At 39.1% G+C, this 7,778-nt stretch overlaps 1 non-coding gene across 1 annotated transcript; it reads right to left on the bottom strand.

Annotated features, from left to right (window-relative positions):
• Positions 1-5,864: 5,864 nt before the first annotated feature.
• On the bottom strand, positions 5,865-5,972 carry LOC130977470 (small nucleolar RNA R71). The gene has a single exon (XR_009085159.1). It is a non-coding gene; the product is annotated as a small nucleolar RNA R71 (small nucleolar RNA).
• Between the last annotated feature and the right edge of the window lie 1,806 nt (positions 5,973-7,778).

Genomic DNA, 7,778 nt, shown 5'->3' on the forward strand with positions numbered 1-7,778 from the left:
ATTTTGATGAATGGAAATTGTCTATCGGTAAAGAATTTCACAAATGAAATTTCGTTGCAAGTATAGTTCTAAACCAGCAAACAATTCCTCAATCAAAAATTTGTTTGTCACAAGTACAAACCCCAATAAAATTAAACCGAAGTATTTAAACCTCGGGTCGCCTCTCAAGGAATTGCAAGGAAGTGTTCTCATTATTGGTTATGGATAAGTGTTTTTGGGGTTTTGGAATAAGAGACAAGAAAAGTAAATGAAACTCAAACGATAAAAAGGTCTTGGCAAGGGTTTATGGTTAAGGATCTTTATCCTGGTTACTATCCCCAACATGATAATTGCAAGGATCAATCTCATTAAGTCATCCTCTAAAAATTGAAGGAAAGTCAAATGAGCTTTATCAATCCCAATCCATAGGTCCTAGCCACTCACTAATTGACTTAGTGAAAGCTAGTGTCAATGGACACCAATTATCAATTACTTGGACATTAGCAACTCAAGTTCACCCTAGTTACCATCCTAAGCCAAGAACACAAAAATCTACTCTAACATCCTTTCAAGCATTTTATCAAACACTTGGAAGGCATAAAAAGAAGGCATGGTAAAATGACAAGAAATGTAAATTCTAACAACCATCAAAGCAAGAAATTAACAATAACAATGCAATTAAACAATAAAGGAACATAAAACATGGAATTGCATTAAAGGAAATTAAAATCCAACATGAGTGCAGGAACATAAAAGAGGCATGAAAAGGAAATTAACACTACAAACTAAGAGAATTAAGATGAAGGAACAAGAAATCATAAAGAAAACAAGATGAAAACAAGAAATTAAACCTAGATCTAAGAGAAATTAATCCTAAGAACCCTAACCTAATTCTAGAGAGAAGAGAGAGCTTCTCCCTCTAGAAACCTAACTTAAAACATGATAAAAACTAAAACTACCGCTACTTGGTTCATCCCCCTTCAATCCTTGGATTCAATAGCATCAAAGATGAGTTGGATTGGGCCCAAAATGTGCTAGAAATCGCTGGCTATGAGTTGCTCAAAATGGCCCACGCTGATCATGCGACACGTGCGGATGGAACGACGCGTACGCATCCCTAAATGTCAAGCAACTATGGCAAATTTTAAATTATTTTGAAGCTCTGGATGTTAGCTTTCCAACGCAACTAAAACCACCTCATTTGGATCTCTGTAGTTGAAGTTAGGATCGATTTAGTACGAAGAGGTCAGGATTGACAGCTTAGAAGTTCCCCTCAATCCAATCTTTGTCTTCTAAACCTGAAATCACTTAGCAAACATATCAAGGCATCGAATGGGAGAAAGGTGAATTCAATTTAGCTATTTTAAGACCTAAAAAGCATGTTTTCATACTTAAGCACAATTTAAGGAGAATTTATAAAACTATGCTATTTTAATGAATAAATGTGGGAAAAGTTGACAAAACCCTCTAAATTTAACACAAGATAAACCCTAAAATGGGGTTTATCAATGTGTACAGCTTGTACATCAAGTATGCCCAACTTCTCCATTACAGAAAGTGACAGAGGTTAATACTTGACCCTATGTCACACAGAGCCTTATCAAAGGTCATGGTGCCTATGGTGCAAGGTATCAGAAAGCATCCTGGATCAGGAAGCTTCTGAGGTAGCTCTTGCTGAACCAAAGCATGGAGTTCTTTGGTAAGCAGTGGAGTTTCTTCTTCCAGAGGCTTTATACGAAATATCTTGGTATTCAGCTTCATTAGAGCTCCTAGGAAACAAGTAACTTGCTCTTCCCTAGTGTCTTCATCCTCATCTGAGGATGAGTAGTCATCAAAGCTCATGCACTACAGAAGTGCATTCAAAGGAACCTAAATTGTCTTTAGAGGGTTCTTGAGTGGGATTTAGGCACTCAAAGGGTGTGCTTTCACTGGTGTTCAACACTAGCTCTGTCAGCTTATTGGGCATTGAACGCCCTTGCTGTCCACTCTGACTGGAGTTAAATGCCAGTCCCTCTTGTATTCTGGGCGTTGAACACCCAGCAGGGATGTCCTTGCTGGCGTTCAACGCCAGCTTCCCTGGGTGAGTGGGCGTTGAACGCCCAGTGAGGGGTTCCTCACTGGTGTTCAATGCTAGAAACCCTTCCTCTTTGGGCGTTGAAAGTCCAGCCAGTGCTCCCTGGCTAGCGTTCAACACCAGCTTTGCTGCCAGGATGGGCATTAAACGCCCAGTGAGGGCTTCCTCACTGGTGTTTAATGCTAGGCTTACTGCCATTGTGGGCGTTCAACGCCTTCCCATTCTCTTCTAATTCGGCCTTTACCTCCATGGTTATGGCCTTGCAGTCTTCTCTGGGGTTTACCTTAGTGTTATTGGGAAGAGTGTCTGGAGGAGTCTCAGGGATCCTCTTGCTCAGTTGACCAACCTGTACCTCCATATTCCTAATGGAGGACCTTGTTTCATTAATGAAACTATGGGTGGTCTTAGTGAGGCTGGAAAGCATAGTGGCTAAGTCAGAAAGGCTCTGATTAGAGGTTTCCATGTTCCCTTAAGAAGATGGGAATGGTGGTCTGTTGTTGAACCTATTCTGGTTTCTACCACCATAGTTGTTATTGAAACCGTTCTTAGCTTTCTGTTGATCCTTCCATGAGAGGTTAGGATGATTCCTCCATGAAGGGTTGTAAGTATTTTCATAGGATTCTCCCATGTAATTCACCTCCTCCATGGTGGGTTAATTAGAATCAAAAGCTTCTTCTTCAAGAGAAGTGATGAGCGGATAATTTATACGCTTTTTGGCATTGTTTTTAGGTAGTTTTTAGTAGGATCTAGCTACTTTTTGGGATGTTTTTATTATTTTTTATGAAAAATTCATATTTCTGGACTTTACTATGAGTTTGTGTATTTTTCTGTGATTTCAGGTATTTTTTGGCTGAAATTGAGGGACCTGAGCACAAATCTGATTTAAAGGCTGAAAAAGGACTGATGATGCTGTTGGATTCTGACCTCCCTGCACTCGAAGTGGATTTTCGGGAGCTACAGATCTTCAAATGGCACGCTCTTAATTGCGTTAGAAAGTAGACATCCATAGCTTTCCAGAAATATATAATAGTTCATACTTTGCTTGGGTTTTGATGACGTAAACTGGCGTTCAAATGCCCCTTCTCTGCCCTATTCTGAAGTCAAAACGCCAGAACTGGCATAAAAGTTGAAGTTAAACGCCCAAACTGGCATAAAAGCTGGCGTTTAACTCCAAGAGAAGTCTCTAAACGTGTAAAGCTCAATGCTCAGCCCAAGCACACACCAAGTGGGCCCAGAAGTGGATTTCTGCATCATTCACCTATTTCTGTAAACCCTAGTAGTTAGTTTCATTATAAATAGGACCTTTCACTATTGTATTTTCATCTTTTGATCATCTTTTGATCTCTTGATCACATTTTGGGGGCTGGCCATTCAGCCATGCCTAGACCTTGTTCTTATGTATTTTCAACGGTGGAATTTCAACACACCATAGATTAAGGGTGTGGAGCTCTGCTGTACCTCGAGTTTTAATGCAAGTATTACTATTTTCTATTCAATTCATGCTTATTCTTATTCTAAGATATTCGCTGCACTTCAACATGATGAATGTGATGATTCAGGACACTCATCATCATTCTCACCTATGAATGCGTGACTGACAACCACTTCTGTTCTACTTAAGACTGAGTGTGTATCTCTTGGCCTCCATTCCGAAAGATCGGAGTCTTCGTGGTATAAGCTAGAATTATTGGCGGCCATTCCTGAGATCCGGAAAGTCTAAACCTTGCCTATGATATTCTGAGTAGGATCTGGGAAGGGATGACTGTGACGAGCTTCAAACTCGCGAGTGTTGGGCGTAGTGACAGACGCAAAAGGATCACTGGATTCTATTCCAACATGATCGAGAACCGACAGATGATTAGCCGTGCGGTGACAGCACATTTGGACCATTTTCACTGAGGACGGGAGGTAGCCATTGACGCCGGTAAAACCCGAACATACATCTTGCCATGGAAAGGAGTATGAAGGATTGGATGAGGGCAGTAAGAAAGCAGAGATTCAACAGGAACAAAGCATCTATATGCACTTATCTGAAATTCTCACCAATGAATTACATAAGTATCTCTATCTTTACTTTATGTTTTATTTATCTTTTAATTATTAAAACTCTATCACCCATTTGAATCTGCCTGACTGAGATTTACAAGGTAACCATAGCTTGCTTCAAGCCAACAATCTCCATGGGATCGACCCTTACTCACGTAAGGTATTACTTGGATGACCCAGTGCACTTGCTGGTTAGTTGTGCGACCAAGTTGTTGGCGCCATTGTGTATCACAATTTCGTGCACTAAGTTTTTGGCCCCGTTGCCGGGAATTGTTCGAGTTTAGACAACTGACGGTTCATCTTGTTGCTTAGATTAGGTAACTTTTATTTTATTTTCAAAAAGTTTTCAAAATTTTTCTTCTTTGTCGTTTTTCCAAAATTATTATCGAAAAATCCAAAAAAAATTCATAAAATCATAAAAACTAAAAAATATTTCATGGTTCTTGTTTGAATCTAGTGCCAAATTTTAAGTTTGGTGTCAATTGCATGATTTTAATTGTCTTACAATTTTCGAAACACATACGTTGTGTTCTTGATGATCCTCAAGTTGTTCTTGATGAATTACCTTGTTTGATCTTCATGATTTATTAAATTGCACTGCATGATGTTCTACACATGCATTCTTGCATGATGTTCTACACATGCAATAATTGGGCGTTAAACGCCCAAAACATGCAGCTCCTGGGCGTTTAACGCCAGGATGACACAAGGAGAGGAATTTTGTTTTCAAATCAAATCTTTTTCAAATCTTCATATTTTTTTAAAAATCAAATCTTTTTCAAATCAAATATTTTCAATCATATCTTTTTCAAAATCATATCTTTTCAAACATAATTTTTCAAAAATCAAATCTTTTTAATTTTTATCTTTTCAATCATATCTTTTTAATCATATCTTTCTCAAATCATATCTTTTTTTCAAAAATTTGATTTCAAGAATCTTTTCTAAACTTCCTATCTTTTCAAAAATTGATTTTCAGATCTTTTTCAATTAACTAATTGTTTCGAATTATCAATTTGATTTTCAAAAATTTCCTTCCCATTTTCTCATTTTTTTAAACACTAACATTCCTCCTCCATTGTCAATTTGGACTCACTCCTTCTTTGTGTGTTCGAATTCTGCCTTACCCCCTTCTTCTATTCTTGTTTTCCTCTGACACCTCAAGGAATCTCTATACTGTGACATAGAAGATTCCATATTTTCTTTGTTTTCTTCTCTTTCATATAAGCAGGAACAAAGAAAAAGGCATACTTATTGAAGCTGATCCTAAACCTGAAAGGACTCTGAAGCGGAAGCTAAGAGCAGCTAAAGCACAAAACTCTGAAGAGGACCTCACTGAAATTTTCGAAAAGGAAACAGCAAAAGAAACAATTATGGCCGAACCAAACAACAATGCAAGGAAGATGCTTGGTGATTTTACTACACCAACTTCCAACTTCTATGGAAGAAGAATCTCAATCCTTGCCATAGGAGCAAACAATTTTGAGCTAAAACCTCAATTAGTTTCTCTACTGCAGCAGAACTGCAAGTTTTATGGACTTCCATCAGAAGACCCTTATCAGTTCTTATCTGAGTTCTTGTAATCTGTGATACTGTTAAGACCAATGGAGTTGATTCTGAAGTCTACAAGCTTATGTTTTTCCCTTTTGCTGTAAGAGACAGAGCTAGAACATGGTTGGACTCACAACCTAGAGATAGCTTGGACTCTTGGGATAAGCTGGTCACGGCTTTCTTAGCCAAGTTCTTTCCTCCTCAAAAGCTGAGCAAGCTTAGAGTGGATGTTCAGACCTTCAGACAAAAAGATGGTGAGTCCTTCTATGAAGCTTGGGAAAGATACAAGCAGATGACCAAAAAGTGTCCTTCTGACATGCTTTCAGAATGGACCACATTAGATATATTCTATGATGGTCTGTCTGAATTTTCCAAGATGTCACTGGACCACTCTGCAGGTGGATCCATTCACCTAAAGAAAATGCCTGCAGAAGCTCAGGAACTTATTGAAATGGTTGCAAATAACCAGTTCATGTATACCTCTGAGAGGAATCCTGTGAGTAATGGGACGCCTCAAAAGAGAGGAGTTCTTGAAATTGATGCTCTGAATGCCATACTGGCTCAGAACAAAATATTGACCCAACAAGTCAATATGATCTCTCAGAGTCTGAATGGATTGCAAAATGCATCCAACAGTACTAAAAAAGCATCTTCTGAAGAAGAAGCTTATGATCCTAAGAACCCTGCAATGGCAGAGGTGAATTACATGGGTGAAGCCTTTCGGAACACCTATAATCCTTCATGGAAAAATCATCCAAATTTTTCATGGAAGGATCAACAGAAGCAAGGCTTCAATAATAACAATGGCGGAAGAAACAGGTTTAGCAATAGCAAACCTTTCCCATCATCATCTCAGCAACAGACAGAGCATTCTGAGTAGAATCTTTCTAGCTTAGCAAACATAGTCTCTGATCTATCCAAGGCCACTCTCAATTTTATGAATGAAACAAGGTTCTCCATTAGAAACTTGGAGGCACAAGTGGGTCAGCTGAGTAAAAGGGGTCACTGAAACTCCTCCCAGCACTCTCCCAAGCAATACAGAAGAGAATCCAAAAGAAGAGTGCAAGGCCATTAATATGATCAACATGGACGAAACCTTAGGGAAGGAGGAGAACGTAAACGCCAATGAGGAAGACCTCAAGGAACGTCCACCATTTAGTAAGGAGTACCCTAATGAGGAACCAAAGGAATCTGAGGCTCACACAGAGACCATAGAGATTCCATTGGACTTCCTTTTACCATTCATGAGCTCTGATGATTATTCATCTTCTGAAGAAGATGAAGACATTATTGAAGGGCAAGTTGCCCAGTATTTAGGAGCAATCATGAAGCTGAATGCCAAATTATTTGGTAATGAGCCTTGGAAAGGTGAACCTCCCTTGCTCACCAATGAACTGAATACATTGGTTCAGCAAACTTTACCTCAAAAGAGACAGGATCATGGTAAATTCTTAATACCCTATATCATAGGCACCATGACCTTTGAAAAAGCTCTGTGTGACCTGGGGTCAGGAATAAACATGATGCCACTCTCTGTAATGGAGAAACAGGGAATCTTTGAGGTACAAGCTGCTAAATTCTCAATAGAGATGGCAGATAAGTCTATGAAAAAGGCTTATGGACTAGTAGAGGATGTGCTAGTGAAGGTTGATGGCTTTTACTTTCCTGCTGATTTCATAATCCTAGACACTAGGAGGGATGAGGATGAATCCATCATCCTTGGAAGACCCTTCCTAGCCACAGCAAGAGCTGTAATTGATGTTGACAGAGGAGAGTTGATCCTTCATGTGAATGAAGAATGCCTTGTAGTAAAGACTCAAGGTTCTCCATCTGTGACCATGGAGAGTAAGCATGAAGAGCTTCTCCCAATATAGAGTCAGACAGAGCCCCCACATTCAAACTCTAAGTTTGGTGATGGGAGGCCATAGCCAAACTCTAAGTTTGGTGTTGAGAGATCTCAACCATACTCTGATCATTTGTGAGGCTCCGTGAGAGCTCACTATCAAGCTATTGACATTAAAGAAGCGCTTATTGGGAGGCAACCCAATTTTATTTTAATTTTATCTATATTATTTTGTTTTCTTTTAGGTTAATGATCATGTGAAGTCACAAAGACAATTACAAAAGT

This window comes from Arachis stenosperma, chromosome 4 (genome assembly GCF_014773155.1).
Source record: "Arachis stenosperma cultivar V10309 chromosome 4, arast.V10309.gnm1.PFL2, whole genome shotgun sequence".
Taxonomy (NCBI): Eukaryota; Viridiplantae; Streptophyta; class Magnoliopsida; order Fabales; family Fabaceae; genus Arachis; species Arachis stenosperma.